At 34.9% G+C, this 15547-nt stretch overlaps 1 long non-coding RNA gene across 1 annotated transcript; it reads left to right on the top strand.

Annotated features, from left to right (window-relative positions):
- Positions 1 to 2284: 2284 nt before the first annotated feature.
- On the top strand, positions 2285 to 3761 carry LOC113320911. The gene is made up of 2 exons (XR_003346355.1): positions 2285 to 2584; positions 3359 to 3761. It is a non-coding gene; the product is annotated as an uncharacterized LOC113320911 (long non-coding RNA).
- Positions 3762 to 15547: the final 11786 nt, after the last annotated feature.

The raw sequence follows: 15547 nt of genomic DNA, 5'->3' as shown, positions 1-15547 counted from the left end.
CTTTCACATGTCTGCAACAACTTCCTAAGCTTTCTCTTATCTCAAACGATCATCATATACCTTGCCTGATGTACATAATGAAAGTAGTGAAAATTCCTTTCGAGGTATGTAATCTGAACTAAACTTGATCATTCCAATAGGTAGCTCTTGACTGCAGTAACTGATATCTTACTATCCCTACCAAAACGATTGCATAAACAATATGAAATAGGCCTCCAATTGAATCATGTACAAACAAAAGAAGGTGAACTAGGAAACCAAGTGAGATGCAAACACCAAAGATTTCCACTAAAAAAAACTATGCCGACATTCAAATGCACATTATAAATGAGGAAGATTTATGAACAAATTTAATGTGACCAAGATCTTCCCATAGCCAGATATCATTGAATTCAAAGCGACTATATTTTTTTCACGCATTGTACCAAATACTTCTTTGAAACAACTAAATCACCAAATTTCCCATGGAATAAAACTAAATCGAATTTACAATTCTATAATCCCTATAATGGCAGTATTTCAGAAGATTACATAGTAAATTAAATACGAATTTCAAGATATAAGTTAAATCTTAATTGTCCTAGCTAGTAGTCAGTTGAGGTAAATGGTAACCAAAAGAAAACTCTTAAAATAACGGTAATGATTTTTTTGATGGCATATCTATTAACACCCTGAAAATTTTCGTTCTCTCAAATAAACACAATATTAGATTCAGGATTAAGGGTGAGCATCAATCCAAAATTAAAAGATAACACGGAGATGATAGAAACCTGTTCTACATGGTAACTATGGATGCGCCAATTGCATCTTTAATCTGTCGCTTTTCGGAGTTCATTCCAGGAAGTAATTTCAGATAAGCAAACGTTGCGTACATGTTTTTAAGAAAATACGATAAAAGAAATTGATTAAACGTGTTACAGCCATTCTGACTCATGTTGCTGGTAAGGCATAGTTCACCCTTAGAGCAACCACAGTCATGAGACGGACCAAATACCAAAAGCCAGACTAAAAGTCAAAAAAATTTGGTATTCTGTGTGTTCAAGCGTAGTGGGAGAAGACCAAAATTTGGTGAAGCGTAACTTATACCCACGCTTGATGCGGGACGGAACTTATACCCACGTTTCCTGATGGAGCGTGTTTATAATATGCGTCTTAATGAAACGGAGGTATAATGCGCGCTTGATTGAGGCGTAGGTATAATTCACGCCGGACACGGGACGGAGATGGAAAGTGCGTTTGGTGGGACGGAGATAGAAATTGCGTCTGGGTGGAACGAAAATATAAAGTGCGTCTGGGTGGGACGGAAATACAAAGTGTGCCTGGTGAGCTGTGTTTAATTATTGGGTTTGATTAGTAATTGCTAAAGTGTTATTAGGTATAATCATGTAATGCCCCACAATTAAACATCAAAAAGACGTGTGGTCTTGTTGGTGGATAAAGCAGTGTATGGACCATGCACTGTACTTAATTGGTACTTAATTGCTAAAGTGTTATTAGACACTACAAGTTAAACATCAAATAACCAGGCGCACATTAAACCATCCCCCAAACCAGGCGCACATTAAAACAGCGCCCCATTGGGACGTATAAGACAATTACGCTTGGTCTGAGGCGTATGTATTACATCCGTTTGGTCCGGCGGTGTTTATAAATGCGCCTCACTCATATGCTAGTTTTACCTCCGCCCCAATATCATACGTTGATTATATAAACGTCCGGTGTGATGCGCTCACTATACTCTCGCCTGGATTCATACGCTCACAATACCTCCGCCCCACTATAACGTGATTTAGTCTGGGTTGGCGACCAGATTTGGTCCCAAACCCTAATTATCTCGACTAAATATAGTTTTAGTCCGTTCCATTACGGCTGGTTTTGAGACCAAATTTGAGTATAGTCCCCAAATTTGGTCGTGACTGTGGATGCTCTTAAGGAAACAAACTACGACCAATTTTACTTCCCAAACAGGATGGAAAGCATCGTGGGAGTTCATCCCTGAAAGTAATTTTGGATTAAGTAAACGTTGTGTATATGTTTTTAGGAAATTTAGTAAAAGAAACCGATTACATGTGCTACAACCATTATGTTGCTTTTAGTGTAGAATTCCCCTTTAAGGAAACACAGTATAACCAAATTTACTTCCCAAACAGGACGGAAGAAATCATGGGCTATGTTTCGATACACCATTCTGACTCTTATCACACGTTTCAAAAATACCCTTGCATCAATATAATTATACCCTCCCGTGTTTTAGAAGGAAATTGATTTTCTTTATCATTCCGTAAATGACCTTTTATGTATTAACGAAGATAAAAAGGAAACTCAATTGTTTCCTCAATTATATTTCAGATCCGAAAAGAGTCTCTCTTTTCGCTCTCCTCCTCTTTCAGCCTACCACCATCACTACCTCTACCACCGTCTCTGTCGTCTTCGCCACCACCTCCGCAGCAATCACCTCAATCAATCGACCCCTTTGATGATTTCGATTTTCAGCGTGTTTAAGATCTTGACATTAATGGTGCATTTCAAACAGAACTTGTTAAAGTCTTTTGTATTTGATTTCTAATAGATCGAAATTGGAGAGGTACGTATCAACGCTGAAGAACAAAAGAGAAATCTTCGTTGCATCTTCATAAGATGAGAAGCAGAAATTAAAAGTTCATCTTCTTAAATTATCTAAGATTTAGGAGATAGGTCGATCTGATTTTAGATTTCAATTTCACGTAATTTTTTTTTTACAGAATTTATCAATAAGTGGATCTGAAGATTCAGTCATCATAAAAAAATTAAAAGATAATTCGATTTTGGTTTTGATTTTTCTGGTGTTGATTCAACATGATTTCTTTGTTTATTTTGATTTTAATTGAGCTCTTGATTATAATTCATTTCTGAAACAAGCAGATGAGTTTGTTTGTATTAGTGAGATTGGTGGTGTTGATCGTGATAGAAGCATTTGGTATTGTTGTTGTTGTTATGGTGGTGGAAGGTGTTGTTACAACGGTGGTGGTGGATGTTTGTTGCATTGCAGGTGGTGGTGGTGGTTTTTATTGTAGTAGTGAGGGTGGCGGCGTATTTTTTAAGGGATCAACTACTGTTGTTGACACCACTTATGTGATCAACTCATGTTGTTGACACCATTTTTATGGGATCAACTACTATTGTTGATCCTATTTATGAATTAATTCATATAGTTCACATCATTAGTATAGTCATGCTTGTAGTTTAAATCATGTTTGTTAAAAAAATTAGATACTTTATAGTACGAGTACCTAAAATGCTCTTCATATTGTGTATTGCCTCTCTTACATCAACATTATAAAGACTAGTGTGCTTATGGATTTCGTTTTTTGTGGTTTAGGTACTGTCTCTCTTCATATTGGTGGCTTTTGTTGGGATGTTGGAATCAACAATGGAGATTGACTTATTTTGCAACTATTTTAGCTTCACGAGCAGATTTGGGAACTACTACATTGGGGATTATGTATGTATTAGGTACTGAAATCACCAGCAATGCATGATATTAATAATTTATGGGATCAACTCCTACTGTTGATACCACTTTTATGGGATCAAATATTGTTGTTGATTCAACAAAAGGGATCAACTCCTGTTGTTTACTCCATTTTTATGGGATCAGCTACTGTTGTTGACAGCATTTCCTTGGATTAGTATAATTATGCCTGTAGTTTAAATGCTTTGATTTTTATAGATGTAAATTTTTCAAAATGTTGAGTTTGTGGTGCAATGGTAGCTTGACTGATTGCACGTCAGATGATGCGTGTTCGACTCACGCCAAATTCACTCATTCATATATGTCATCTTGTATGAAACTTTGGTTGTTGCGGTCCGTAGATGGTTGTTCCAGAGGTTATATTTTGCAACTGACAGATAACAATTTGGATTTGAGATTTTTGATTTACTGCTCTAGAACGAAACTGCTTAACGATTAGGTTTCATACTTGTTGGATGTTTCTTTTTTTTTTTATATGCTTTTTTGGTTTGGAGTTGTTATGTTTTGTAACGACCATTCTAGTTTGTTTTTATGAATATTATTCTTGTGTTTCTAAAGGATATGTCAGTTTGCAGGTTCCAGGTTTATTGGTTTTTATAGGAAACATACTTATATAAATATGTTGATCTCATTTTTTGTGGATCAACTTCCATTGTTGATCCCACTTAAAGGGATCAACTTCTGTTGTTGACTCATTCACTGGGATCAACTTTGATTGTTGACACAATAAAAGAACTGGAATATGTATTAGTAAAGTTATTTTTGAACTTTTATTTTTTGGATCAACTTCGGTTGTTGACGTCAAATTTTGACGGCAGCGGTGATGGTGGCGGCGGCGGCGGTGACAACAATGATAATGGTGGTGGTGGTGGTGAAATATTAGTGGTGATGGTGAAATATTAGTGGTGGTTGTAGTTAGTAAGTGGTGGTGGTGGAAGTGCTAGTAGTGATGGAATGGTGGTGGTGGTAGTGGTTGTAAAATAAGAAAAAAGATTTGTTAATGGATAAGGATAAGGTTTATAAATGAAAGTAATTATAAATGAGGGTACTAGGTATCACCCCGGCCTACGACCGGGGCTCAACCTTTTGGTGGTAGTCGTCTGGTTAGTCGAGGTTGTCGGTAATAAGACCGAACATGGCATGGTTTCTTCCTAAATGGAAAGAGAAGTCATGAAAGAATGCCTAATTGCAATATTTTTTTTGCTTACACATTTTTGAAACACCTTACATTTTTACTTTCTGGTTACGTGAAAGATTTACAAACACTTGGACATTTTTGAGTAAATCAATCGACAACTAATTGGTGAATTCTTTACCAAAGATAGATTCTTTTTTTATCACTTTAATAATAGGATTTGATCTAAAAATAGGTTCATCAAATCAGTCGAATACCCAGGGATTGCAACCACCTTATGTAGACAAACACTGCGGTCGAGCAGCTTGATTTTTCCAAAAAAACAATCTTAAGCATCATTCTTGTAACCTTGGGCTCTAAACCTATTTTATATCATCCTGTAACTCGTCTCATATACTTCATTTGCACGTTTTTCCAGACCAACGACAACCGTAAGAAGCCTCTTTGAACTCCATAACTAAACACAAAAAGCCTCTTCATCATATTATATTTTCTTTCAAATTGCTGTATGTAACCATCAATCTTTTGCAGTTGAGGGTTGGAACTAAAAGTGATGAATTTTCCTTTTCATGGTTCGGTTAATGTGGAATATCTGGATTCATATCGAAAATAAATGGAAACATATAAATTTTAACATGTTACTTTGGTTTCTTTTTATTTTCCAACATTATGTGACAGTACCATCGAAAGAAAAAAGTTACTCAATGTCACCATGAATGCTATCCTTGCACATCTTTCTGGTCAAGACCAATGGTTATGATCTTGATATAAGAGTAAACAACTTGCATACCTTCATAATATGCGTTAAACTTTGAGTTACCAAATGCCATGTGGCTGAACCGAAAATCTCACATGAAAACGGCAACAAATGACGATTTTGGGGACAGTTTGTCGACAAAACTTGTGCGTATCCTCGATTACCAAATGAACAAAACTTTCATCGCAACTGTTTTGTTAAGAGTACTGTATTACCTCGATACTGATATCATGTCAATCTGAAAATAGTTGACTTCATGTAAGTGCAAGCCTTCAGTGGTTCATATTTGATTCTTGCATATTACATTCTCCATGTCTCACTACTTTCACTGGCCTTAATAATTTAGATATTGTTGCTTCTTTTAGATTTACATGAGGCATTAATGTCTTTGTAGGAATGCATAACATGTTTATATGGGGAAATAGGATATTTTTACATGAAGTATTCCAAGTATCTTCTCAATCTAAACGATGGTGATTCTCAGCTTTACATTTATGCATCGAGAATACAAAGACTCAAAAGCAGCAACATTATACTGTAGATATGGATATGGATCCGAAAGTTCCAAATTCTGTCATGTGTGGGATTCCTCAGTTGGGGGTCCTAGCTAGGGGTGCTCGGTTACTATTGTACACTAATAATTTAATGCTAGGAATTAAAACTGATCTCTCATGGTTTGTTATTCTTCTCTTTTCAGTATGATTTTTCTCTTGGAATACTTAATCCTATCCTAATGATTTTTTAGAAATGTAATGTATATTTGGTGTTCTCAAATTTTGAGTTTCTTTAGTTCGTTTAGTCGTTCCCTACTTGAGTGAAAACAATGGTACCATCAAGTTCAATTTAGATGCATTTTTACGCCGTATTTCAAATGTTTAAATGTTTTGTTATATTGAGATTTTATGAGAAAACGAAAATTTGAGTTTAAGTAATTGCATTCCCGCATACTTAAATGATGTGGGTGCGTGTTGTTTTTTCTTTGATGAGTACCAATGATATAGCAAGTTGAGTAGTCATTAGCAAGCTGATGTGCTCTAGCATAAAAGTGTATGAATCCCCAAGTGTACGAAAGCCCTTGTAAAAATCAAAACCAAGGGTTAGCACGGGCAGCTAGATTGGCGGATCCAATATTATGCGTAGCTTGTCCGGTTGGAGGGATATGTGGCTTGGGCATTGATAATGAGGTTGGGCCATGGCATAATCTTAGCCGTTCAGCCTATTATTGATCTCGTCCGTCCTTTATCCATCATAGACACCACCTATTGATTAAGATAATCTATTTATTAATGGATAAATTTTTTAAATGATAGAGGTATAATTATTGCTGTATAAGGATATATTTGTTGGGTGTAAAAATTAGGAATATTTAATTAATATACCCGAAAGGAAACACATTATAACCAATTTTACTTCCGAAACAAGACGGAAGGAATCGTGGGCTATGTTTCAATACATATTAGGTGAATTAACGGATGAAAGTTCTGTTCAATTGTACTTCTCAAACAGGACGGAAGGAACCGTGGGCTATGTTTCAATACATATTAGGTGATTTAACAGCCTCCAAGAACCTCATTATCGATGTTTTTTTGGATCCAAGACTAACGACAAAAAATGAGTTAAATACTTTCAATATGATACCTTTGCTTTAGGTGTGAACCGAGCCATAAGAGCAGCAATGACATTTCCCCTTGATGGACAGATCATTGATTTTGATCATTTGAAGAATGGTGAACCCAACCAAGTCTCGCCAATCTGGTGTCTTTTACTGTAAGAAATAAAGAACAACATCTAATTAAACCCATCCAAATTTGAAAAGAAATTAAACATCGGGACCGACCACTACTCCTATAGAAAGAGCAATGATCATTATTTGTACAAAACACTTGAACAATTATTATTCATGATATTTACATATGGGACCAAACTCATTGTTTTCGTGTTAGCAATTTTAAACTTCCCAGGTAGTGTTTTATTTTTAACATCAAATTAATCGTAACATAGGTTGGTTTGTAGTTTCTACTACTGTAGCTGGAATAGTGCAACAACTTTGTATATTTCAAATATTTAGAAATAGGAATCTACCATGTAATCTAAGAAACAAATGATTAGTATTTAAATATGTGTTCATGTTAATGGATCTGTAAGATGTAATTTCACTCACATTATTTGTATCTCAAAATGTTTTCATGTTAATGGACCCGTAAGACGTAATTTCATTCACATTGGTAACACCAAGGTGAACGGATTCCAAATCTCAATTGTTAACTTAGTACGGCAAAGAAGATTAATACACTTTTAGGAACGATTTCAGTCTAGTAACGTCCAACTCTCGGTGAATAAATATTATAGGCAGCTACGTACAAATTATTAGATGCATAATGATTAGTGGACACTTACTTATACGAATGAATCCCGCACTCTGACAGTCTTCCGCGTCTGTTTTCGTATTATTAGTGTTCTTCCCCTGCAATTGAAGGGATACCCTTACAATTTCTACAATAATACAATAATTTATTTTTTTGTTTTTATCACCAAGGACTGCAAATGGTAGGTGAACCAAATACTTAGCTAACCCTAATCAAACCACACAATGCTAAACCCAAAAACACCTAATTTTAGGGGCAATCACATGATACTGAGAACATCATAAAAAAAAACCTGTATTAAAAATGAAAACCAACACCTTGAACAATCATATGTGAATATATTTTGCCTATTAATGAATAAACTAATCGAGATAAGAAAATAAAGCATGGATGAGGAGAAACAAAAAGAAATCAAACTGCATAAATAACCCTAAAATTTGGGCACAAAGCACCAATGATGCAGAGCAAAAACCAAATAAATTGGGAAAAAATAAAAATAACAACCTTCTCAATCAACCAAAATAACAATGAAGCATACCTGGGATAATAATAGAGTTCGTGCAATGGATAAACATCTGTGAGAAGAAATTTTGATTTTGATTACGAAAGGGATTAGAGTTTCATTAACAAATACAGAAACGCTTTTCGCATTGAATGAGATGAATAAATGACATTAGTAATTGTAAGTGCATGACGCCATGGCCTAGAGAGATATAGAGGAGACTGAAACTTAAATATATGGTTGAATCATAACCGTTATTTATATACCCAAAATGTAGATCTCCGTCCATTTGTTCAAAAGCATCTGGATATCCGTTCAACACACGTTAGCGGCTCAATTTGGATAAAGTTTATGTAACAATATACGTTAGCGGCTCAATTTGGACCGTCCTTTATGTATCCGAAATATGGATATCCGTCCAATGAGAAAAACACCATTGTCCCTTATACTATACTAGGATATGACTTGTGCCGTAACGGCACGACATTTGGTTCGGAATGTTTGCTTCACTTGTTCGATTAGTTATATTATTGTAGATCATACTTCTTAGGAGTTCAATGTGGAATAAAACATCGTTATTGTGACGATTTCGCAAGACTATGAATTTGTATTATGTATATTACTTTGTAGCATTAGTTGTTAGTGTGATGGACCTGATGGTCGATCTATCAGCAATGAAACCTTTTTCCACCAATGTTTTTATGTTTCTGAAGTTGTAGAATGTGATGGTCTTATTGCTATACCGCCAAATTATCACTTATCGTTTTTTTACCCATTTCAATCATTCGACGATGTCTATGAATGCAGTTCAATTACTTCGATTTACTGTAATTTTTTTAGTATTCCTACTTAAAATTAAAGTGAATCTCCAACAATATTATTATTAATCGGTTAGAGCGCCAATTCGTATACGTTAACCCAGAAAACTCAACTACATCCGTGTCTCCCAGTAAAGAAATCCCGCGGTTGCTAATCTTTTCCGGTCATTCGATTTTAGGCTCCCTTTGTCATTGCTTGAATAATTCTATTAGTTTTTCCATTTGGGTTTATCAGTGTAACCTTCAAAGACAATTAGTGCAGTATGTTAGTTACTATTGGTACTGAACGACTATTAAACCTAAAACGTGTTTCAATTATGGTAGCCTTTTTAAATTCCTATACCGTCGGCGGTCAACCTAGTTAGGAAAGAGGTAATGTATTTCCAGGATATTTTTTGGTCTTCTTTTATGTTCTTGGTGTATGGAAATTTTCAATAAACTTTCACTAATCATAAATTTTGCCTGCACCCTATGAAGAGATGTAATTTCAAGGTTCATATGATATAAAGAAAAAGAATATTAATCAGGAATCCCCAATCCATTTGATACCAAGATGTACATGACATAGTCCAAATAAGAGGCAGAAACTCTCCAGTAGAAGTAGCAATACAGTTAAAGATTCTAAGGGCAATAACAATGGAACCGGGGCTTTCTTCGTTAATTATTTTCACTCCATGAAAATCTTCTTGATTTTGGCCGAAGAAGTCAAATTTAAATTGGACAACGTAAAAAAATAAAAGATTAAATGATATGGGTATCATTTTTAGTAATAAAAAAATATGGGTATTAGGAAACCTAATATAAGAGTAATAGTGAATAAAGAACAATCATATTTGAATATCTTTGTACTGGAAATGAAGAAACAAAATCTAGATCACAAAATACAATAGAAACAAAAAGAAATCGAATTGCATATATGACCAAAAAAATTAGGCACGAGTCACCACCATTCTTTATATGCTAAAAATGTAGATTTTGATTATGAAAGGGATTAAGTTAAAAGGGAATTTAATTTAGAATAAAAAAAATGGATTCACATTAAATGGGAAAAGTAACTCCCAAGTAAACGACATTAAGAGGGTGCAATCTAAATTCAAAAACTTATTAAATATGTGGCACAATCTAGATCACTCTTTATATACTAAAAATGTAGATTGAAAATCTTAAATATAAAAAAAAAATATTAATTAGGAATCCCCAATCCATTTGATACCAACATGTACATGACATAGTCCAAATAAGAGGCAGAAACTCTCCAACAGAAGTAGCAATACAGTTAAAAATTCTAAGGGCAGTAACAATGGAACCGGGGATTTCTTCGTAATTATTTTCACTCCATGAAAATCTTCTTGATTTTGGCCGAAGAAGTCAAATTTGAATTGGACAACGTAAAAAAATAAAAGATTAAATGATATGGGTATCATTTTTAGTAATTAAAAAAAATATGAGTATTAGGAAACCTAATATAAGAGTAATAATGAATAAAGAACAATCATATTTGAATATCTTTGTACTGCAAACAAAGAAACAAAATCTAGATCACAAAATACAATAGAAACAAAAAGAAATCGAATTGCATATATGACCAAAAAAATTAGGCACGAGTCACCACCATTCTTTATATGCTAAAAATGTAGATTTTGATTATGAAAGGGATTAAGTTAAAAGGGAATTTAATTTAGAATAAAAAAAATGGATTCACATTAAATGGGAAAAGTAACTCCCAAGTAAATGACATTAAGAGGGTGCAATCTAAATTCAAAAACTTATTAAATATGTGGCACAATCTAGATCACTCTTTATATACTAAAAATGTAGATTGAAAATCTTAAATTTGGGGATCAATCCCAACCCTTCTTTATATGATAAAAATGTATATTGAAAAATGAATAAAGAACAATCATATTTGAATATCTTTGTACTGCAAACGAAGAAACAAAATCTAGATCACAAAATACAATAGAAACAAAAAGAAATCGAATTGCATATATGACCAAAAAAATTAGGCACGAGTCACCACCATTCTTTATATGCTAAAAATGTAGATTTTGATTATGAAAAAGATTAAGTTAAAAGAGAATTTAATTTAGAATAAAAAAAATGGATTCATATTAAATGGGAAAAGTAACTCCAAGTAAATGACATTAAGAGGCTGCAATCTAAATTCAAAAACTTATTAAATATGTGGCACAATCTAGATCACTCTTTATATACTAAAATGTAGATTGAAAATCTTAAATCTGGGACTCAATCCCAACCCTTCTTTATATGATAAAAATGTATATTGAAAAACTTAAATCTTGACCGTCCTTTATGTGTCTCAAATATAGATAACCGTCCATATGGAAAAACACCATTGTACCTTATAATATAGATATATATATAATATATTTTTTATTTTTATTTTTATTTATAAGAGACGATGGTGTTTTTTCATATGAACAGTTATCAATATTTTAGGCATATAAATAACGGTCCAGATAGAACTGTTAATATGAGACAGGTGCTTTTTACCCAGTGGATGAAAATTTATATTCGGGATACATAAAGGACGGCCAAGATCGAGTTATATTCATACCCCTCCCAGGCTGTCCCAACTTTATCCCTTTTATCAGTTTGATCATGGGCATTTATTTCCCATTAATAGCTGTGCAAGAAAACGCTCAACTAAAATTACAGTCAATCTTCCTCAGACAACTGTTACGACTTCATTCTCTTCCTTAAAGATCCACTAAAACAATTGTTTTCTTTCTTATTCCTTTTTTTTTTTTGTATTTTTTTTATGATGATTTGGGGTTGTTAGCCAAATTATCTGATGAATGCTCCGGTAGGAACAAATTTCACGGCAGATGAAGAAGTTCAAATTATTCGTGGGCTAATCTTATTCAAGAGGTAGATAAACATTCCTCTAAATTAAAGGGTCTTTTTTTTTTTGAATTTGGTTATTTTTTAAGATTGTGAAAATTGGGTATGCTACTAACTATGCTATTGGAGATTTTTTTTTTCTTTGATGCAATATTTTGCCTCGCGTTTTTAGGGACCACTCAAAAGAATTTAGGGGCCATCAATTTATACCCATCCAAAGACTCTAGTTAAGGGGTACCCTATATGATATTGAAGTTACATAAATGCCCTTCTGGTAAAACCGTATAAAAATCAAATCAAAAAAAATTCTACTCATTTCAACTCTTCTTCTTCCAGTTTCATATCTTCCGATTGTGGAAGAAAAAAAACTTTCCCTCGTTCAACCGAAACATCGCCGCGAATCGTAAAATCAAAACATCGTCGATTCGTTTATAAAACAATGGATAAGGGAAATGAAACCCACAGACCTAGAACCAAAAATGTTGCTCGGGGTATCGATCCAAAGATTGAGATTTTAGCAAGAAATAAAGAAATTCTTGCTGCAAATGAAGAAGAACGCGAAGAACAAGTACCCGGCAATGTAGTCGGTGGTGGCGATTCCGATAGTCAAACACTTCGTCAACTTCAAATGGCCCCAATTAGGTAAGAATCTATCATTTTTGGTGTTTATTTCGCTTTAATTCGACGAATCGAGAAAAAAAATTTCTAGGGTTTTTCAGTTTTTTATCCAGATTCGGGCGATATTCATGCTTATTTACTTCCGAATGTAGTCGTGTTCTTCGTTTCTCAAGAACATCGACAGTATTCGGGAGATATATTTGTTGGTTATCTGCCGAATATTGTTGGCCATATCTTCCTGGATACAAACTGGTAATAATCGGTAGTTTGATGAATTTTTTGGCTTCCGTATATATTTAAGTAGACACACAGTATTCGGAAGTACACTCACTACCGAATATATATATTGAAAAAATCTCAAAATTTCTGATATAGAAAAAATCCCATTTTGGGGCCAGTATTTATTCGGAAGACAATATAATGTTTTATACCTCCGATTGTGTAGGATAAAATTTTAGAGTTTCTGAACTCCAGTTGATGAATATTTGGTTGTAAACATGTTTAGTTATATTCCGATTGTTTTTCATTCGGGAAAAATATGTGTCTTCTTACTTCCGAATTTGTTCATTCGGGTTATAGTTGTGTACTTTGTCTTCCGATTGTGTAGGATGAAAAATTTAGAGCTTCTGAACTCCAATTGATGCATATTCGGTTGTAAATATGTTTAGTTAGCTTTCGATTGTTTTGTATTCGGGAACAATATGTGTCTTCTCACGTCCGAATGTGTACATTCGGGTTATATTTCCATACTTTGTCTTCCGATTGTATAGTTTGTAAATATTGTTCCTTTCTTTGTTGTTTAGACAAAGTCGAGAAAGGAGGAAGAAAGTGACAGCTAGTGCTAGGAGGGAAAGGAGCGCCAAAGATAATTCAAGTGCTCAACAAAGCTTACAAGAACAAAGCAGTCAACAAGGAGTGCAACCAAGTGCTGAACAAAGTGTAGAACAACAAGGCAGTGAACAAGGGGTGCAACCAAGTGTTGAACAAGCCGCTCAACAAAGTGCAGAACCAACTGCTCCACAAGTTACACCCCACCATGAAATTGAACCAGTTGATCCAGTGCCAAGAGTAGAAGAAGAAGGACAACCAAGTGGTACCCAAAAAGCCAAAAAAGGAAAAGATGGTGTAAAGAAGGATATTGCTAAGAAAGCATCACATCTTGTCCCTCAGCACTTGAAGAAGAAGGGTATTCTAGCAGGCACAATCCTTGGGCTACCGGCGGATGGAGGAAAATTGCTATTTGGATACAAAGACTCATGGGCCAGAGAAATATACGAAACCGAGGTAATAAAATTACTATTTTTTATTAATGTATTGTCTATGTGTTATATCGTAATATTTGTATTAAGGATTTTTTTATGTACTTTAATAGGATCATCAAGATGCGGTCCGTCTACTCAAACCTACCGCCGCACCAACAAAAATGCTTGCGTGGCCTTTATCCGGTGAATGTGAAAGGTTCAAGTCAATTGTTGCCAACTCGGGGTTAGTAATGCCGCGAGAATCATTGTTGGAAATGATCGTGTGGCCATATCGGCGTTCGTGGAGAGAATGTATCCTGAGACCGATACTTTCCATATGCCGTTTGGGGAGATGACGATTACTCCGGATGATGTTGTGCAGATTCTTAACCTTCCCGACCAAGGCACAGCTGTGAAGTTTAACTACACAAAGCAGTTAAGTTGGGCACAACTTTATGCTCTAACTAAAAAGTGCTTAGTTGGGATGAAGAGACAACAACAACAGAGTTTAGGAGGCATGCAAGTTACAAACAAGACAGATCAACATTACAGCTTTGATGAATATGTTTCGAGGCACCTTGGAGAAGGAAAAGAATGGAACGTTAACTGATGAGCAAGTGAACCACGCTGCCACCGCATATCTCCTTTGTGTATTGGGATGTGTCATATTCCCCAATACTTCTGGCAACCGGATCGACGCCAACCTTATACAACTTTTGGATCCTCTCCATGAAGTCGGTGACTATTCTTGGGGCACGGCATGCCTAGCATTCTTGATGGAAGAGTTGAGAAAGGCTTCGAGGCTAGGAACCTGCCAAGTTGCCGGGAACGTGGCTCTATTGCAGGTTTTTTCTTTAACTCTATAACTCACTCTATAGTTATTCGGTAGACAATACATATGATGCATATCCATAACTCCAAATGACGCATATTCGGTAGGAAATTATCCATCTCTTTTCCCGAATGTTGGTTATTCGGTGGTTAGGTACTTACTTTGTTTTCCGATTATATACAATCGGAAATATTCTTTTGATATTAGAACCGAATATACAGGCCAGAAAATCTATAGGTTACTGAACTCCAAATGACGCATATTCGGTAGGAAATTATCCATCTCTTTTCCCGAATGTTGGTTATTCGGTGGTTAGGTACTTACTTTGTTTTCCGATTATATACAATCGGAAATATTCTTTTGATATTAGAACCGAATATACAGGCCAGAAAAACTATAGGTTACTGAACTCCAAATGACGCATATTCGGTAGGAAATTATCCATCTCTTTTCCGAATGTTGGTTATTCGGTGGTAGGTACTTACTTTGTTTTCCGATTATATAATCGGAAATATTCTTTTGATATTAGAACCGAATATACAGGCCAGAAAAACTATAGGTTACTGAACTCCAAATGACGCATATTCGGTAGGAAATGATCCATCTCTATTTCCGAATGTTTGGTATTCGGTGGATAGGTATTCAGTTTTATTTCCGATTATATATAATCGGAAATAAAGTTTGGAAATTACTACCGAATATACACAATCTATTTACTAAAACTTGGTTTCTTATGTATATAGGCATGGATCTATGACCACTTCCCTATCCTGAAGTTGGCCGGAGAGAACCCGGGGTGGTGCAAAGGTACTCCTAGAGGAACAAAGTATATATTTGAAGACAACCGTTCTAGGACAAAAGAGCAGCAGTTGATTCGCATGAGGGAGATTTTGGACCAATTG

Source organism: Papaver somniferum, chromosome 11, assembly GCF_003573695.1.
Source record: "Papaver somniferum cultivar HN1 chromosome 11, ASM357369v1, whole genome shotgun sequence".
Taxonomy (NCBI): Eukaryota; Viridiplantae; Streptophyta; class Magnoliopsida; order Ranunculales; family Papaveraceae; genus Papaver; species Papaver somniferum.
This window is presented reverse-complemented; position numbering and strand designations above follow the sequence as displayed.